The sequence below is a fragment of the Vulpes vulpes genome, chromosome 8 (assembly GCF_048418805.1).
Source record: "Vulpes vulpes isolate BD-2025 chromosome 8, VulVul3, whole genome shotgun sequence".
Lineage (NCBI taxonomy): Eukaryota > Metazoa > Chordata > Mammalia > Carnivora > Canidae > Vulpes > Vulpes vulpes.
The window spans coordinates 87,060,675-87,078,820 of record NC_132787.1 but is presented as its reverse complement, the minus strand read 5'-3'; the positions used below and the strand labels follow the sequence as shown (position 1 = coordinate 87,078,820).

The following is an 18,146-nucleotide window of genomic DNA, read 5'->3' as shown; positions in this document are numbered from 1 at the left end:
AACTACTCTGTCCTTTGGAAGTGCTTCAACAGCTGAGGGTTTTTGTTGTTGTTGTTGCTATTTTAATCATGATAAAGATTATACATATACAATTTATCATCTTAACAATTTAAAAAAAAAAAAAACAATTTTTAAGTGCACAGTTCAATAGTGTTAAGAATTTTTACCTTGTTGTGAAACAGATCCTGAACTTTTTCACCTTGCAGAACTGAAACTCTGTATCATATGCCCATTAAATAACTCTCCTTTCCCCTCTACTTTCTATTTCTATGAATTTGACTACTTTAGATACCTCACATAAGTGGAATCATAAGTTATTAGTCCTTTTCATGTTGGCTTATTTCCCTTAGCATAATGTCCACAATGTCAACCATATTGTAGCATGTGACAGGATTTCTTTTCAAGGCTGTAAGGTAGGTATTCTGATACATATATTTCATTGTGTACATTTTGCTTTTCTACTCATCTGTTGATGGACATTTGGGTTGCTTCTACCTCTTGGCTATTGTGAATACTGCTTGCCAAGAGCATGGGTGCAAAAGTATTTCTTCAAGACCCTGCTTTTAATTCTTTTGGATATGTATCCAGAAATGGGATTGCTGGGTCATATTACTGTATGATCTATTTTTAATTTTTTAGCAACTACTATACTGTTTTCTATAGTGATTGCACCATTTTACAATTCCACCAACAGCTCAAAAGGTTACCAACTTCTCCATCCTCAACCATGTTTGTTATTTTCTGTTTTTGTAAGAGCTCTTTTTTTTATGGTAGCCATCCCCTGGGTGTGAGGTGATACCTCACTATGGTTTTTATTTTAACTTCTTTGATGATTAGTGATTTTGAGTACCTTTTCATATGCTTGTTGACCATTTGTATATTATTTTGGGAGCAGTGTCTATCCAAGTGTTTTGTCTATTTTTAAATCAGGTTATTTGATTTTGTGTGTGTGTGTGAAGCTGTAAGAGTTCTTTGTATATGCTAGATATTAAGTCCTTAAGAGATAAAGGATTTGCAAATATTCTCCCATTCTGTAGGTTTCCTTATCACTCTGTTGTGTCCTTTTATGTACCAGTTTTAAGGCTGATTTAGTTTTGTCTATTTTTGTTGTTGTTGCCTGTATTTTTCATGCCCCATTCAAGAACTCATTACCAAGTCCAACACAATAAAGATTTTCCCTGTTTTCTTCTAGGAGTTTTATAGTTTAGGATCTTATGTCTTTAACCCATGTGGGGTCCATTTTTGTCTGTGATGTAAGGTAAGAGTCCAACTGAATTCTTTTGTGAGCAGGTGTACAGTTTTCCCAATACCATTTGTTGAAGAGATTGTCCTTTCAACATTGAGAGGTCTTGACACCACTGCTGAAGATCGTATGACCACACACAGAAGGGTTTATTTCTGAACCCACTATTCTATTCTGTTGGCCTATATGTGTCTTTTATGCCAGTATCACACAGTTTTTATTATTGTGCTTTATAACATGTTTTGAACTCAAACACCATGATTCATCCAATTCTGTTCTACTCTTTCAAATTGTTTTTGCTATTCAGGGTTCCTTGAGATTCCAATGAAATTTTTTAGGATGGATTCTTCTGCTTCTGCAAACAATGTTACAGGGATTTTGATAGGAATTGTGAAAGATCCAACACAACAGATTCACAGACCACTTTGGGTAGTACTGATATGTTAACAATATTAAGTCTTCCAGTCCATGAACATGGGATGTCTTTCCATTTACTTCTGCCTTACTTATTTTTTGCAGCATGTTTTGTAGTTCTCAGTGCACAAATCTTTCACCCCAGTTATGTTTAATCCTAAGTTTTTTATACTTTTTGATACTATTATAAATAAAGTTGTTTTCCTAATTTCCTCCTCAAAGTGTTTATTGTTAATGTATAGAAACACAACTCATTTCTGTGTGTTGATTTTGTATTCTGTAACTTTGCTGGATTCATTTATTCTAACTTAATCATTGACTTTTGAATATATCATGTTCATTCTGGTCAGTGAGATTCCTCTCATACAATTTCTCTGACTGAGATGCCTACCTCTCACAACAAGTAACAACAAGGATAATAAGCAACATCCCCTTAGTAATTCTCAGTTTATAGAGAGACTTTTTATTGCAGAAAGGAACCACTGAAATAGATGCTATTCTCCTCATTTTACAGATGAGAAAATGAAATGATATGATGAAGGTCTCACAGCAAGTAAAGATATACTCTAAGACTTGAATCCAGTTTTATGCTTTTTGATATAATAATTATTCCTTTACAGACCACAACTTCATGTTTTCTACCCAGCAGCCCACCAGTTTTCACTGTCCTCACTAACAGTATAATATGCTATTCCTCCCATGTTCCCTAAATCACTGATGGATCATTAAGCCTATTTCCTTAGTTCTGTCATATATGAGGTGGGAAGGGACCACCTCGGAGGAAATCTTTTCTCATTTAGCTCCATATTATTCTTGAAACACAAGAGAGTAACTTAAAATATCATGTTACAGATATGAAATAGAGGCAATAAACCAGCATATTAATTCAACAATGATTTATTTAACATCTGTGAAGTCAGGTACCACGCTTGGCATTGGCAATTCGATGATGAATATATAGAGTCCCAGTCCCTTTGCTCAAAGAGATTTCAGCAGGAGAAAGTAATGGCCAAAGCCATCAACAGACCAAGGAAACATCAAGAGCAAAACCTACTTGTTCACATTAATCACACTTCTCTGTCACTTAGGTTATGATCTTTAGCAGATGTTTACTTCAATCTTTGTTCTACTTAGACTATGGTGCACTGGTGATGTCAGTAATATCTGGCCATATTTAAAAGTTGGAACAGGAAATAAATGTAGCAAAAGTACAGATCAATGTGTGTGGTCAGTGCTCCTATGTGCAGGCCCCCATGCATACTTATCCTTGCAAGGGGTTATCAAGAGCTTTAGGCTACAAGATACACAGGTCTGTATGCAATACCTCTGCTTATTTTCTGTTCACATAAGAAATTTATTTTAGAACCAAGCAATAGAAAAGGCTTTGCTTCGCTTAAGAAACTCATTGTTTTCCCCTGATAACAGAATCATGAAACCATGTCTCCCTTTTCACTTTGGCAACCAGGAAGCTTAGAGTCAAATGGGAAGCCTAATTATAGCAATTATAGTTACTGAAGTTTTGAATTCTTTCCCTGGTCCAAATTCTTTCTATTTCTCTACTGTCATGGATTTAGGATGTGTCCTGAGCCTAAATCCTTTTATTAAGATTTGTGATAGGAAAATCATTCTGTAATTAATTTTTTTGACCATACTAAAAGGATAAAGGTAACAAGAGATATTTTCCCTCTCTCATCTGGAGGAAATTGAGAATGTCCTCTGATGCTGAGATAGACCTGGTTTGTGAAGGTACCATGAGTGGTGGACACTGGGGCTTCTCTCCTTACTGTGCCCCTGGGACTACAGGAGTGCATCTCAGAAAAAAGCCAATGCTTCCAGTTTAGACCCTCAATCTCTCTTAATATGGAAGTAGAGGAGCCAATGGCCTGCAGATCATGTGGGGTAGGACACAACCAGTATGGATCTTCAGAACTGGTGAGAAACCTAAGGCTTTTATACAATCCTCGGGGAGTGGTTGGGAGTGGTGGTCTCTCAAAAGACAAATTAAATTTCCTGCCAGCTCAGCAGGTGGAAGCTTGGCACTGATTAAATTTGATTTAGAGAAATAAAGAAATGTGACATTTCTTGCACCCTACTGTTGTGGCCTGAAATTCATTCCTGCTACATGAGATATAAATAAATGAATGAATAAATAAACAAACCAGAGGCCAGAGTGCCTGGATGAATTCCCAATTTCCTGTAGTTTCCACCATTAGGATCATGCAACCTTAAAACACAAGGGCTAATGGGAGAATTTGGCACTTAGCACAATAAATGCCATCTGTGGAGACTGTATGGTAAGGAATGAAGGTAAAAAAAAAAAAAAGCCAAATACAGTTCCAGACTTCTCAAGACTTACAATTTAATGTGGGCCTCTTATGTCAATGATAAAACACGCTAAGAACAAGGACAGCCATAGTGTCATGCTACATATTCTTATTATGTGCTCACTACACATAAGGCATGAAAGAAAAAGGTGAGATTATGATAGCACCCAGTGGGCAGGAAGGATGTAAGTTGGTGAAGAAGACATGACAGGAAGAATAACACTAGAAGAGGGATATGTGTTATACAAGTGACTTGCATAAAGTGCTATGAAAGAAGGGGTCACTTCTGTCTGAGTGAAAAGGCTACAAAGAGGAAGGATTGTTCAACCTGAAATGGAAGGATCTGAGCAGAATAAGGTGGTCGGAGGGGCACTGCAGGCCAGGGGTGGTGCAGGTGCGGGCCCCCACCTGCTCATGCTCAGGCCTGCAGGGGTGTAGGACATGCTTCTTCACAGATGCCCCTCACAGTGCATGAGGATGAATGGGATAAGTGGTGGTGAGGGAATCAGAAAAGTGCACACAGGTTGGTCACAGGCAGGGTTTTGGACACTATGCTCAGGGATTTAGACTGTAAGCCACAGCAAGGTGATGGGGAGGTTACAGATGTTTAAACAGAGAAGGGTCATGGTAAGAAGGATGCTTTGGGCAGTTGACTTGAATAGCTGAATGTGGGATGTGCTCTGAGAGCACACGGATGAAGTAGTTACAAGGCAAAGTGTTAAGAAGTCCATGATAATGTCTTGGGCACTTGAACTATAACAGAAGTAGAGGGTCATGGAGAGAATGCAGGAGATGCAGGGGGTTCACAAATGTGGAGAGGGTGAACTGGGAACAGGAAGAGAATGAGGAGAGCAGACATCAAGAGATGACTCTGGGGCTTCCAGCCTTCATGAAACAGGGAGTACAAGGGGAAGATGATTTAGGAGGAAAATGATGAGCTCAGGTGAGAGTACTCTGAGCCTGAGGTCCCAAGAGGCCCTCCGATGAGATGCTTAGCAGGTACCTCATGTCTAGAGACATATTATACAAGTGTGTGCTCAGTTTTATACGTTTATACCCTGATCTTTCATAACTGATAAATTAGTGGAGATCCATAGTCGTCTAACAAAAGGATTCTTCACCTTACAAAAGCATTAATAATAGGGTACTTTAAATAGTTAGCTCCCCTGGTGAATATAAAATAGGCTTTAATATTTTTTTGGAAAGGTGACTTACACCTCTCTTTTCAAAAACCCATCTACTGTGTTAAGTAAAGCATATCCGTGTATGACTATGGAATGAACTGGGAGACTTCAGCCAGGTAAAATTAGTCCAGGTAGATGTTGTGAAGGAGGTGATGGATTTTAAAGGGATTACTAAAAGAGTGGTGTTTGAATTGGTGAGGAAGAAAGACTGAAGGCACAAAAAATAGGGGTGGACTGTAGTCTCACTAGGATAGATAGCCTACTGTATCTCCCCACTCGAATTCCACCTTAGGCATGGAGCTAGTAGGGGTAGGAGCGGGGGCTGCAAGATGGGCAACTCCACCCATCTATCCAGGGGAAAACTTTGAAATACCCTTTTTCTTTCTTGCACCCTGTATCCAATCCATCAGGAACCCCTGCAGGCTTTCTTTGACAAGCACACCCAGCCTCTGCCCTTCTCACCACTTCCACTGCTGCTGCCATCTTGAACTAAGCCTCTACTACTTTGACCTGGATTATTTTAACAGTCTCCTAATGGGTCTCACTGCTTCTACCATCCCCTCCTGAAGCCTATTTTAGTGCAAGAGCCAGGATGGTCCTTTTCAAATACAAGTCAAGTCATCTCATTCCTTTCCTCCAAACCACCAGTAGCTTATTTCCTCCATGTGTAAGCCAAAGTCCTTTTTCTGGCTTACAAGGCCCTCCTTGACATAGTTCCTGTCACCTGTCTCATATCATCCCCTCCTGCTCCCCCTATCCTCACCTGGCCCTTCCACTGCAGCTCCACCAGCCCCTTGCTGTTCTTCCAGCACTCCTGCACACTCTTATGCTGGAGCCATTGCTTTGGTTCTTTCCTCTGCCTGGAACACACTCCCTCAGATATTGGCAAGACAATCTTTCACCTCCTTCAAGTCTTTGTTCAAGCCTCACTTTGTCACTTTCACCCCATGAAATGCTGCAGCCTACCATCTGCCCCTCCTTGGTATTTCCAATCCCCCGCTTTGCTCTCCTATTTCTTTTTACCCAGCACTTCTTTCCTTCTGACACACCATATACTTTCCTCCTTGAACATGCTTATTATTTACTGGCTATCTTCCCTTGCTAAAATAAAAGCTGTTAGTGTTCTTTATCTGTGTTGTTTTGTACCTAGCTCAAAGGAAGCTGTTCGAGAAATAAACGTAGGAATGAGTCAATGAATGGATGAATGAAGAAGAAGAAAAAAAAACATGTAGACAAACAAGAGGAGAAAAAGCACAGCTCAACCACTTCAGCGTAAAATGCTGCACTTGGAAACGGAAGGCAAAGGATCCAGTTCCTGCACGGTTAGTCTGCCCATGGGACTCCAGATAAGGGGTTAAAATTTGCTGGGGTCCTCCACCTCACCAGGAAGGGAGGGACCATGTGATTTTTAGTGCTTTCCCAAAATTATTTAATTCATTCAATGGATACATATTGAAGACTCACTATGTGTGTGTGTGTGGGGGGGGGGTGTCCTGTGCATATAAAGATTAATAAAACATCGCACCACAGCAGTCTCTTCCCACAGTCCAGAGAGACCAACCTGTAAACAAAGAAGTCTCTACAAGGCGCTGTGAAATCAGACACAACAGTGATGAAATCAGTGGTGGGGTGGGCAAAGGTAAAGGATGAGGAGGGAATGGGCCTGCCTGGCTGTAGGATGCCTCCCTGCGTCTTGGAGAGCAGTACCAGGAGGATCCGCCCTCTGTGAATGCTGTCAAGTTTCCTGGCGGCAGACTTCATATACTGGTCTCTATAACAACACAGCAAAGGACTAGCAGCTTACTCTAAGATCAATTCAAAGATCAATTTCTGCATGGAATTGTTTCTTCATGTTCCCATTAGTAAACCCTTGAAAGCCACACAGTGTTGGGAAAAGACAGGCCTTTTGTCCTGATGCATTGGAGTTTGCAGTAATACTTGCAAAGACGCAGCAACAGAATAGCGCAGGGCTCATTTCATCCAGCAACAGGCGTTGTGCTTGCAAACTCAACACACTGCCCCTTAAAATATGCACCCCTTGGAACTTGCATAGAGTGTGCTTTCCCCCAAAACCCAAGGTTCACATTCAAATCAAGTAATGCTTTCTCTTTTGCATTCCTGATTATTATCATTTACTGACAACACCACCATTTTCATCAAGACATTGATTTATTAAGTATCTTTCTGTGCCTAGGATGCAATTCAGAGCAAGATAAAGAGGCGTATGATTTCTGTATTCTAGAAGCTTTTCCTTCAATACTCTACATTAACAATGCATAAACCAGAAAGGAGGCTTCAAGAAATGACATTCTGGCTACACTCTATCTCAAGTGCACTTGGTAGTTACTAAGTATGGGGTGTCTGATCCATCAAAGGCATTGGACATTCAAACCAACATGGTCGTAGAAAATCAGCATCTAGAAAACCTTCAGAAAGGGCTTCAAGGAGGCAGATGTCAGGAGCTATTTGCATGCTGGGATCAGAAGCATGACCAGGATGTGCAGGGAGAGGTTTAGATACAGGTGCAGGCCAAGGACGGGACCCCTGAAATCTATGAACATCGCCCAGGATCTGGGACACATGAGAGGATGAGAACACTGGCCCACACCTTGAACTCTAAAGCTATAGCCATGAGGGGGGCATTTCTATGTCCCAGCACCCAGGGACAAAGGCACCACCATCATCTCAAGCCTGGATCGGCCACCCGTCCAGCTGAGGTTCAACAACATTCGAGGTACCCAGCTGGGCTCAGACACACCAATGACCAAATGCCAGTTAACAACCTCCACACACCTGAGCTTCCCAGGTATATCCACAGCCCAATAATCAAGGACAAAAGTCTTTTCTACTTCCTGAACAGAATACAAACACAGATGCAGAAGGAATTTGCATGATCCCTCCTCCATTTTGATAAGAAGTTTCTAACTGGCTATTTCTCCCTGTTCTCTGTGGTTATCCGGAAACTGAAATTAAGAGGTCCCATTTTCCAACAGGAACCACTAAAGACCTCTGTGGTGACCTTTTTCTGCTCTTAGCTTCCTACTCTCTATTTCAATCTCTTTTTTAAAATATTTTTTTAAATATTTTAAATTGGAGTTCGATTTGCCAACTTATAGCATAACAGCCAGTGCTCATCCCGTCAAGTGCCCCCCCTCAGTGCCTGTCACCTATTCACCCCATCCCCCGCCCACCTCCCTTTCCACTACCCCTTATTCGTTTCCCAGAGTTTGGAGTCATCACACTGCTCTTGTTGCACACACCACTCCAATCCTTTGTGCAACAAAGCAGGGAATAATATTACAATACAATAGCGGTAATAATAATAAATAATAATATACTTTTTTGGGGTAGATTAAGTTACAAGCAGTCATTGGGCTAAGCTTTTCATGGAGTAAGTCATTTAATCCTTACTGAAAGTACATGCTATTATCATTCACATTTTACATTGAGAGACAGAGACAGAGAGAGAGAGAGGGAGAGAGAGAGAGAGACAGAGAGAGAGAAAGCAGAGCAAGTTGAAATAATGTGCCCAAGCAACCAGAGACCGCTTTGGATTGAAGCAGGCTGACCCGGGAGCCCATACTCTCACAGCCTCTACACACAAACATGTCCAGCCATAAACTACTTTGTAGGGCATTGTTTGGAAAATGTCAGAAGTGTGGTATGGAAATTCACGATGGCCACCTGGCTTTCGAATGACACTTTACAGTAGTTTATTGTTGCCCTACAAGACAAATTCGGTCCTTAAATTTGCATTATTTGGAGCCTACGGTACCTATTTTTCCTAATCGAATCTGATTTTGCTCTCCAGTCCACTGCTCCCACCACTCTTCATTGCTCGGCCCACTCATGTATGTCATACATTTCAAGTTCACAGGCCTTGCTTTAGAATCTTCAAGACAGTCTCCCATCCCTCAGCTCACTTGTCTTTAAAACGTTTCTATAAGGGAGGCAGGATAGACTTAAAATCCTCCTTTTTTTTTTTTACGGGTTTGCATATTTATTCTTTGCGAAAACACACAACAGAAACTTTTTCCTCCAGCCCTGATGCAGATCTCAGACGGAGGATTTTTTTTTTAAATCCTCTTTTGCGAATGGAGAACCTCAAGCTCAAGGCGGCTGAGCCCCTCACCTGGGCTCAGATGCTGGGAGGGGGTGTGGCTGGAAACAGACTCCATTCAGGTCTGTCCCCCGGTGTTTTGTTTGGTTTTTAAAGATTTTATGTATTTATCCTACACAGAGAGAGAGCACAAGCAGAGGGAGAAGCAGGCAGAGGGAGAGGGAGAGGCAGGCTCCCCACGGAGCAGGGAGCCAGATGGGAGGCTCCATCCCAGGCCTCCAGGATCATGACCTGAGCCGAAGGCAGACGTTTAACCTGCTGAGCCACCCAGGCGTCCATGAGTCTTCCCCACTGTGCAGGGCTAATCTCACAGCACAGATCACCAGAGGGTGCCCAGTGGCAGCCATCAGCTGGGGCAATGAGGAGCATGGAGAAGGCCCGCCTTGCCAGCCCACCTCCCCCACACCTCCAGCGAGACCCAGCAAGGCAAGAAAGGAAGGCACGAGGAGAATATCTCATATGAAGTCAGCATGTGAGCTGTTAGAAGCTTTTCTTTTCTTTTTTTTTTTCTTTTTATTTATTTATTTATTTATTTATTTATGATAGGCACACAGTGAGAGAGAGAGAGAGAGGCAGAGACACAGGCAGAGGGAGAAGCAGGCTCCATGCACCGGGAGCCTGATGTGGGATTCGATCCCGGGTCTCCAGGATCGCGCCCTGGGCCAAAGGCAGGCGCTAAACCGCTGCGCCACCCAGGGATCCCTGTTAGAAGCTTTTCTGTAGCATGACATCACTCCTGCGGAAGGAGGTGAACCTGCTAGGGTAACCCTATGTCACTGCAACCCTAGAGCCCCTCATCTTCCTTACGCTGCTCCTTACCTTACCGTGTCCTTCTAAGACAGGGAGTTCCAGGGGCTGGGCTCCCATTTGTAGCCACTCACTGGGCTCCAACAGCTTTGGAACGGGCTCTTCCTGAGAACCATTTCTCTGAGATCCACTGGGCATCACGGGTAGCAGGTCTTACCTTGGTAGAACTCAAAACAAGGCCAGGATCCCCAAGGATTCCCCATCTCCCTTCCATGTCCAAATTCTCAAGAGCCTGGCCTAATGACCTCGAAGGGCTCTTTTCTCGAGCAGAGGAGGACTAGGGTAAGGAGTCCCAAGTCTGGCTGCAGGTCAGGATCACTCAGGAGAGTGTCTCCAGAATGCAGATTCCAGGGCTACAACACATCACAAACTCGGCAAGCAGGCCTCAGAATCTGCATGTGGACCATCTCCACAGATGAGTTGCACAGCGTAAGGGGACCCAGTTGTGACAGAAGCTTCCTACTGGCCGAGACTGGGAAGAGGACACATACAACCAGGGTCGAGTTGTGGGAGCCCAAGCCTGTCCACCCACCCCATCTCCAGGCTGGCTTCCAGTTCCAGTACCCGACCTATTCTGGGAGTGCAGGCTTGCAGCCAAGCACCAGTCCCTTGGGGCTCCAGCTTAAGGTCTATAATAGGTAGATTCAGAACATTTTAATCCAAAGCTGCTGAGCACGTGGGATGCCTCCAAACACCCGAGAAATAGCTCCCAGCCCTCTGGGAGAAACAGCCCAGACATGAGGGCCTTAAAGCCACTTGGCCAGGACCCAGAGGGGCAGGCCCCGGATCAGGCTCCGAGTAGCCTCATCACCACCCAAGGAGGACTTCTGGGTGTACATGCTGTCCACACCAGGCAGGAGGGTGGGGGTCAGGAAACCTGTAGTGCTCTGTTTTTCCTGCTTTCTATCAGGAACCCCGGGCCCTGCTGGCTAGGGGACACAGGAATGGCCAATGTGCCCCCAACCAGCCAATCTGCCCTACGAGGACCCTGACTAGGGAAGTCAGGGTTCTACTTCTTTGTTAGCTGATAACCCCTAATGGCAACTGGAGGGTAAAAGCTGCTCTGGAAGACCAAAGCTGAGGGAGGAGCTCTCCGTGCCCCCACCCAATTCCATCTCTTCATCCAATTATTACTCACCAGCCCTTGGAAACTAATGAAGTGAACGGTCAGGTCCTCAGGAGCAGAAATAAAAGAGCGGGAGTGCCAGAGACGACCAGGCTCTGGGACAGCCTCCCAGGCCAGCTCCTGCCTCGTTTGTCTTCGCACACCAACATCTGCAACCTTCCATGGAGTTCTGATATTGCCCTCCCGTGCTGAAAGGCCCACTATGAACCACCGTCTCTTCCTCTTCTCACTCAAGGTACAAGGTCTCTGAGCTGACTCCTTCACTCGGTGCTCCTGCTATTCCTTTCTCGATCTTGGGCCAGGTCAATGCCCTGCCCCTAACCCAAGAGGCTCCTCCCGCCCTCAGGATCAGGGCTGAACTCTGATCCCTACTACTCAACAGAAGACTAGGCCCTTCCCCTGACCTGTTCACTCCCACCAGGACCCCTCCAGCCCACAGCACCCCACACTCCCTTCCCTTCTCTTCCCCTTACCCTGCCTGGCCAGCCCTCCCTCACAAATGAGAAGGGAGGAGCACAGCCATTACAAATATCCTGTGTTGTCCTTGCAAACGCTGCATGTTCTCATAAAATATATTTTATCCAGCCAGCTCTCTGTAGCGGAACACAGAGAGCCACTCGCTTGCTTCCCTGACAGTCCTCGTTTGTCTTACTCCGGGCATCTGACCACCCACGCAGGTGTCATCTGCCTCAGATCCCACCTTCTCAGGTTAGGGTCTGTGTCTTCAACTCATTCAGGTATCATACACAAAACTTATTAAATGCTCCAAGTGGGAATGATTATTGTTCAAGAGGACCAAGAAAGATGACCCGAGGTTCCTCAGAAATCTCCAAAGTCCAGCCAGATGGTCCTTAACGCCCCAGGGCAGGACTGAGCCGGCTCCAGGCCCTGGCTCCCTGGTGACCAGGGGACAGCAGGCCAGCGCGGCCCTAGGTAGAGGCACCCTGTAACCAAGCTGGCAGCTCACTCTCTGGCCCATGGTCACGGAGAATCCCTGAGCTGTGGCGCCTATGTGGCAGGGGCCCAGGGGGTGAGGAGGACCTCGATGGGGGTGAGGAGGTGCAGGGCAGAGGAGTCTGCAGGCTGAGGGGGCGCAGAGGAAGCCCCAGGGCAAACAGGGAGGACCGAAGCAGACAATGCCCTTCTCAGGGTGGCGTTCCAGGAGGAGAGCAAACTGCAGACCTGAGGGTCTATAAAGCCCAGTTCTTCCTCATTCCAGATTCTGCTCAGACCTCCCTCACTGATTCCCTTCTGACTTCACATTAAACTTTACTACAATGCACAGCTTGTAAATGGCATCAAAACAATTTACTACAGCCTTTATACGCCTTGGTTTAAATAATAAACATTTTTATCTCACTCTTCTGTGAAATGAAACTCTTGGGGGGCAAAGTATGAAAAAGGAGACACAGGACCTGGAGATGGGGTGGGGGGCTCGAAGGAGCAGGAAATGCACCGGACCCACAGCCCTGTGAGGACGCAGGCCTTCGCACTCTCCAGCCACCATCAGCTGCGCTGTCTCACTCTGTCTCGGGGCCCAGTACTGAGCCCCAGGCTTCTCTTTCCAGATGAGAAGGCTGGGTCTTGCGGGCGAGGGGCTGTGCTCACGGGCACAGCTCACCAGGATCCCAGGAGGGCAGAGACATGACAGTTTCAGGATGAGGTCCACGGCAAGGCAGGACACCTCCACGGGGCATGGGCCAAACAGTCTAGCTGGGGAGGAAGAAGCCAAGGGGAGGACTACTTGGGAATGAGGTCTACGGTGAGGCATTAGGGGTCAGAGCTGGGGTGCCTGGGTGGCTCAATGTTTGAGTGTCTGCCTTCAGCTCAGTGCATGATCCCGGGGTCCTGGGATCAAGTCCCCATCAGGCTCCCGCAGGAAGCCTGCTTCTCCCTCTGCCTAGGTCTCTGACTCTCTCTCTCTGTCTCTCTCATGAATAAATAAATAAAATCTTAAAAAAAAAAAAAATGAGTCAGAGCTGAGCAGGAACCCAGCAGGGTCCCTAGTGAGTCTGAGATGGCAGGAGCTTGGCTCCCAATCCTGGCCCTTGGGGCTCTGGTGGCTAGGGCACAGCCTTGAGAACCAGCAGGAGCCAACCCCTTCTGGGATGGTCTAGCTGCAGGCCAGCACTAAAACCCTTTAACTGGAAATCATTCAGGCTCCCAGGCCTCTCACTAAACCTGAAGAGTCAGCAACCAGCCAGCTTGTTACTTTCTTTAACTAATGCCTTTCTATTTTCTGCAGAGTAAACAACTTGATTCCATTAGATGTCGTAAAATATTTACCAAGTGGCCAGGGTGACTTCCTTCCTCCCAGTGGGCAGGAGGGAAGAAAGCTCCGGTTGGGCCTCTGAAGAACGATCAACAGTTATCACCATGAGCTTCCAGTCAGTGGCCACTCAACCAGAGACATGCAGACTGCAGCGGGGAGAAGGGGAGAAGCGGGGTGGGGCGTGGTGAGGAGTGGCACACAGACGGGTGCCTGCCTGAGCACTGAATGCGATGCGGCGTCCTGGACCCGAGCCTGGAACCGAAAAATAGCGTCTGGAGTTAATAGTCATGCACCCATGCAGATTTCTGGATTGTGACAAATGTTCCAGAGGATATAAGATGACAATGTCAGGGGGAGCTAGGTGAGGGGTGTGCAGAAACTCTCTGTACTAGCTTTGCAACTTTTCTGTGAATCTGAGATTATTCCAAACTAAAAAGCTTAATAAATAATAATAAAAAAAAGAATGTGCAGCCCTTCTAGAAGTTAAGGGTCGTCTTCATATTATGAGTAGTGGGGTCTGGGGCAATCCAAGGAATCAGGCAGGAAGATGGGGCAGAGAAACCATCTCCATTCCAAGAAAGACCCCTGGATAGAGGGTAAAATGAACTGGGTAGAAAACCTTGAGCCACGTTAAATACTCTTAAATACTCTTGAGCTCACATCAGGCAGCCCAATGGTGGAATCCTTTTGAACTAGCCTTCAGGGGTTTCACAGAAACCCTCTACCCAGCTGGTGTGTTTGGAATTCTCATCATGAAGGCAGAGTAATATCCCTGGCCAGGGAGGGAAAGGCTGGCAGTGCACCCTTCTCATCTCAGGCAACAGCAGAGTTTCTCAATTATCAGGATGAAGCAAAGAGAAGGTATACAGTTAATTCTGTGTTTAAACCAGGCTAGGTTACAGTGCCCAGTTGGTCAAACACCAGGCTAGATGTTGCTGTGAAAGTATGTTTTAGATGTGATTCCTATTTACAATCAGTAGACTCTTTGTCAAGCAGATGACCCTCTGCCATCTGGGTGGGCCTCATCCAATCAGTTGAAGGCCTTAAAGGAACAAAGACTGATCTCTCCCAAGCAAAAAAAGAATGTGACAGGGTAATAAGAAAAGAAGGGGAAATCAAGATGGACACACTGACCTTTGCAAACCTGTAGAAAAGCCAGTGGCCCAGCCCCTTACTGGAGAGAAATATTCTCCCAAAAGTGCCCGACATTCCACCTGTGTCTATGGCTGGCTCGGCACACTCAGCACATCTGGACAAGCTCACTGTGATGCATATGCTCTGTGTCAGCTGGGCAAGGCAATGGGGCCCAGTCTTTTGGCCAACACTAGTCTAAACGTGGCTGAGAAGGTATCTTAAACATGTAATTAACATAGAAGTCAGTAGACTTTGAATGAAGATTAACATTTAGCTCAACAGACTTTGAGTCAAGCAGACTGTCCTCCCTAATGTGGGTGGGCCTCACCCAATGAATTAAAAAACAGAGACCAAGGTTTTGAGGTTTCCCAAAGAAGAAGGAATTCTCCTTAAGATGGCCAACACAGAAACCCTCCCTATGTTTCCATCCTGCCTGGCCAGCCGCATGAATTTCAAACCAAGGCTGCAACACCAGCTCTCACCTGAATGTCCAGCCCTGTAGATTTCAGGCTCACCGGCTCCACAATCATGTGAGCCAATGCCTTAAAATTAATCTCGTTCAGAGAGACAGACAGATGTGGATATGAAGACATGCACACACACCAGGCCTGCTGCTCTGGAAAACTCTAATACAAGGGAAGCAGAGAGTCCAGAACATCACTGGCAGGGTCAGAGGCACCTGTTTCCTTCACTATCCTGTTGACGTCCCTCTGTGGATTTAGAGACTGTGACACCCCATCACAGGTGCTTCCACAGCTATATCGTTCAGTCACTGAAATAAAGAGTTCATATTGATTGTCTTAGGAGGATGTCTCTCTCTGAACTCAAAAGTGACAGTGACAAACGCTTCAGAAATAGCTCAGTGGACATTCTCCACCCCTGCCTCTCATTTTCAACTCAAAAATAACAACACGTCACTCAACTTTCTACTCCCCCCTAGTCATGTGTGCCTCGGGCTAACAGAATTTCCTCAGTGAGGAGAACAAATATGCCACCTGCCAGGGAGATGTGCTCACTGAGGTGTTGAGTTACCCAACAGCACGCAAGAGATCCACCTCACCGGGGCCAGCCGCTACCCCTTCTAAGTTGTCCCACCTGCAATTCTCTCAGAGTTGAGGAAAGAAGTAGCATCTGCGAGTCTGCCCAGGGCCTGTGGGTGCTAAGCTGACCCAGGAGTCCACAAGCTTGGGCTGCATTCCCAGTACCCCACATAACATTGAGCCACTCATCTTCCTGTTCTCCTGCGAGCTTTGAGCCCCCCTCTCTGTGAAGGAGAGAACCTTCACCTGAGAGGAACATTGACCCATACAGCTGGGTGCATGACATCTTCTATGTCACATTCTAGGGGCTGCCAGAAGACATACTCAAGGTCAAACAACAGAGTAGAAAGCTGAGCATTTTCACTTCACTCACTTGTTCAAGGATGGGTAGCACAGACCAGCAGCCTGCTCTCTGGAGAAGCCTGGTCCCCTGGAAGACATCAGTTTCCCCTTCCTCCACTTGGCCAAGACACCTCTTCCCTCTGCATCAGTCCAAGCCACTCGGGCCCCCTCCCCCAGCTCAACTGCTGACTCAGAGGAACATGTGCTCAGGAGGTGGAAGAAACACACCAACTCCATCAACTTTGCCTGCAGAGGACGGCCAAGCAGCAGATGCTTTAGAAATCTGGTCCTTTTTGGGAGCTTCTGCCTTTTGCCTTCAAATCAGAATTGCCAAATTTACCAAATAAAAAGACCAGATGCCCAATTAATTTTTAATTTCAGATCAACTACAAATGCACCTCACTCAGCCCAGGCCCAACCCCAAGCTGAGGGACTGAGTTTGATACACACACCAAAGCAGAGCCTCAGGGGTCCCAACCAGCCCTCCCTGGGCTCCAGGCCCTTGCCTTGCATTCCACTTCTTGTACCTGTAGGCCTGTGTTGGTGTTCTGTCCAGGACTTTCCTGGGACCCTCTGTCACACCCTCCTGTGTCTGTTCATCTGCAATGCAGCCTAATCAGATCTTAGCCAGCTGTGGTTCTCGAGCAGGACCACCCTTCAAAATAAGATCCACAAAAATGCATCTAGGGACCATCCCACACGGGATATTTCATCACTTCCCCGGAGGCACCTGTTCCATCTGTGGCCTGAAGCCAAAGATAATCATACTTCTGATTACACTGGCTTCTGAGCTACTGTGCTTCCTTAACAAGAGACGCGGCAGGGCATTCATATTTCACTAGGAACTAATCTTTTTCTTCTCATGCTGGTCTTCAGACCATTGTGTTCGAGTGATTAGTAAGTCAGATCAAGGCCCCGAAGAGCTCTTTTACTAGTTCCTGCCCACTTTTGAGCCCCTATCACTGCTGAGGCAGAAACCCACCACAGCATCATTATGTAAAGCCCAATGAGATTGAAAATCTTATTCATTCCTTCATCCTTCATCCACGCATAAAATTTACTGCAGGCCTCCTCTGAGCCAGGCACTGCGTTAGGCTCTGTGCATGTGAGGAGAGCAAATACCTTCAAAGAGATCATACATGATTTAGGGAGAGAGATTTTTTTAAAAAGGCTGGCCACTTTGAGGAAGTGTGACAAATGTGTTGGTCCCCTGGGGTGAGCTGTCTCCTTAATGGCTGTTCTGATTTTTTTTTTTTCCCATGGTTTGATCGAAGACTGAAGTCCCATTTACATCTGTGTGGACTTACTCTGGCTATTCCATCAACGTGACAAAAGATAATCTTGGCATGGCTGGCTCCTTCTTGTCATTCCTGTCTCAAAGATCCCCTCCTCTGAGAGGCTCTCCCACCTGCTTAATCTGAACTGGCCCCTGCCATTCTTCAGGCCATCATCCTGTTTTATCGTTATTATGGCATTTCTCACTGCCTGACCTCTCCTGATCTGTTCCCTGTCTCTGCCTAGAGCAGACTCTGGTCTGTCTCACTCCATGCTACATCCCTAGCACCCAGTACCTTGCCCAGTCCACTAAAGGTTCTTGTAAATGAATCAACGAATGAATGAACAGAAAGAACAGCAACAACCCAGGGGTTCCCAATCTCCAGGGGCCCTTGAATGTAATAACAGGGCACTTCGAGCTATCTGCATATATATTCTAAAGCCTAGTAGACTTCATTTGCTTGATAAAGCCCCACAGGAGAAATAAGACGTCACATTTCTTTGCCTTTGACTAGAATGAAATCAATGCAGTCAGTATTACTGGCTCCCATGCCAATCAGAAACTCTAATTAGTAAATATATTTTGGTTCCTGAAAGTGGAAAAACAAAAGCACCATAACATCAGAGCCAATTATTTAGCGGATAACATCCTTCAAGACAGGAAACCACTGAGCAAGATTTAAAGTACTAACGGGTCCTCAGGGTGGAGCAGCTGGGAATATCTATCTGCCCATCTTCTGGGTGGTCCATACAGAACCAGAAGCAGGAAACTCCGAGCCAGAGTTCTGCCCACCAAACTAGCTGAGCAAAGGAGGATTCAGGCATGAAAATACCACCCATAAAAGAAATCATGCTCTCGAAAAGG

The 18,146-nt window shown here is 45.8% G+C and overlaps 1 protein-coding gene across 2 annotated transcripts in view; it reads right to left on the bottom strand.

Annotated features, from left to right (window-relative positions):
* Positions 1-18,146, bottom strand: part of GALNT14 (polypeptide N-acetylgalactosaminyltransferase 14) — a 205,878-nt gene that overhangs the window by 117,149 nt on the left and 70,583 nt on the right. The gene's annotated exons all lie outside the window — the stretch shown is intronic.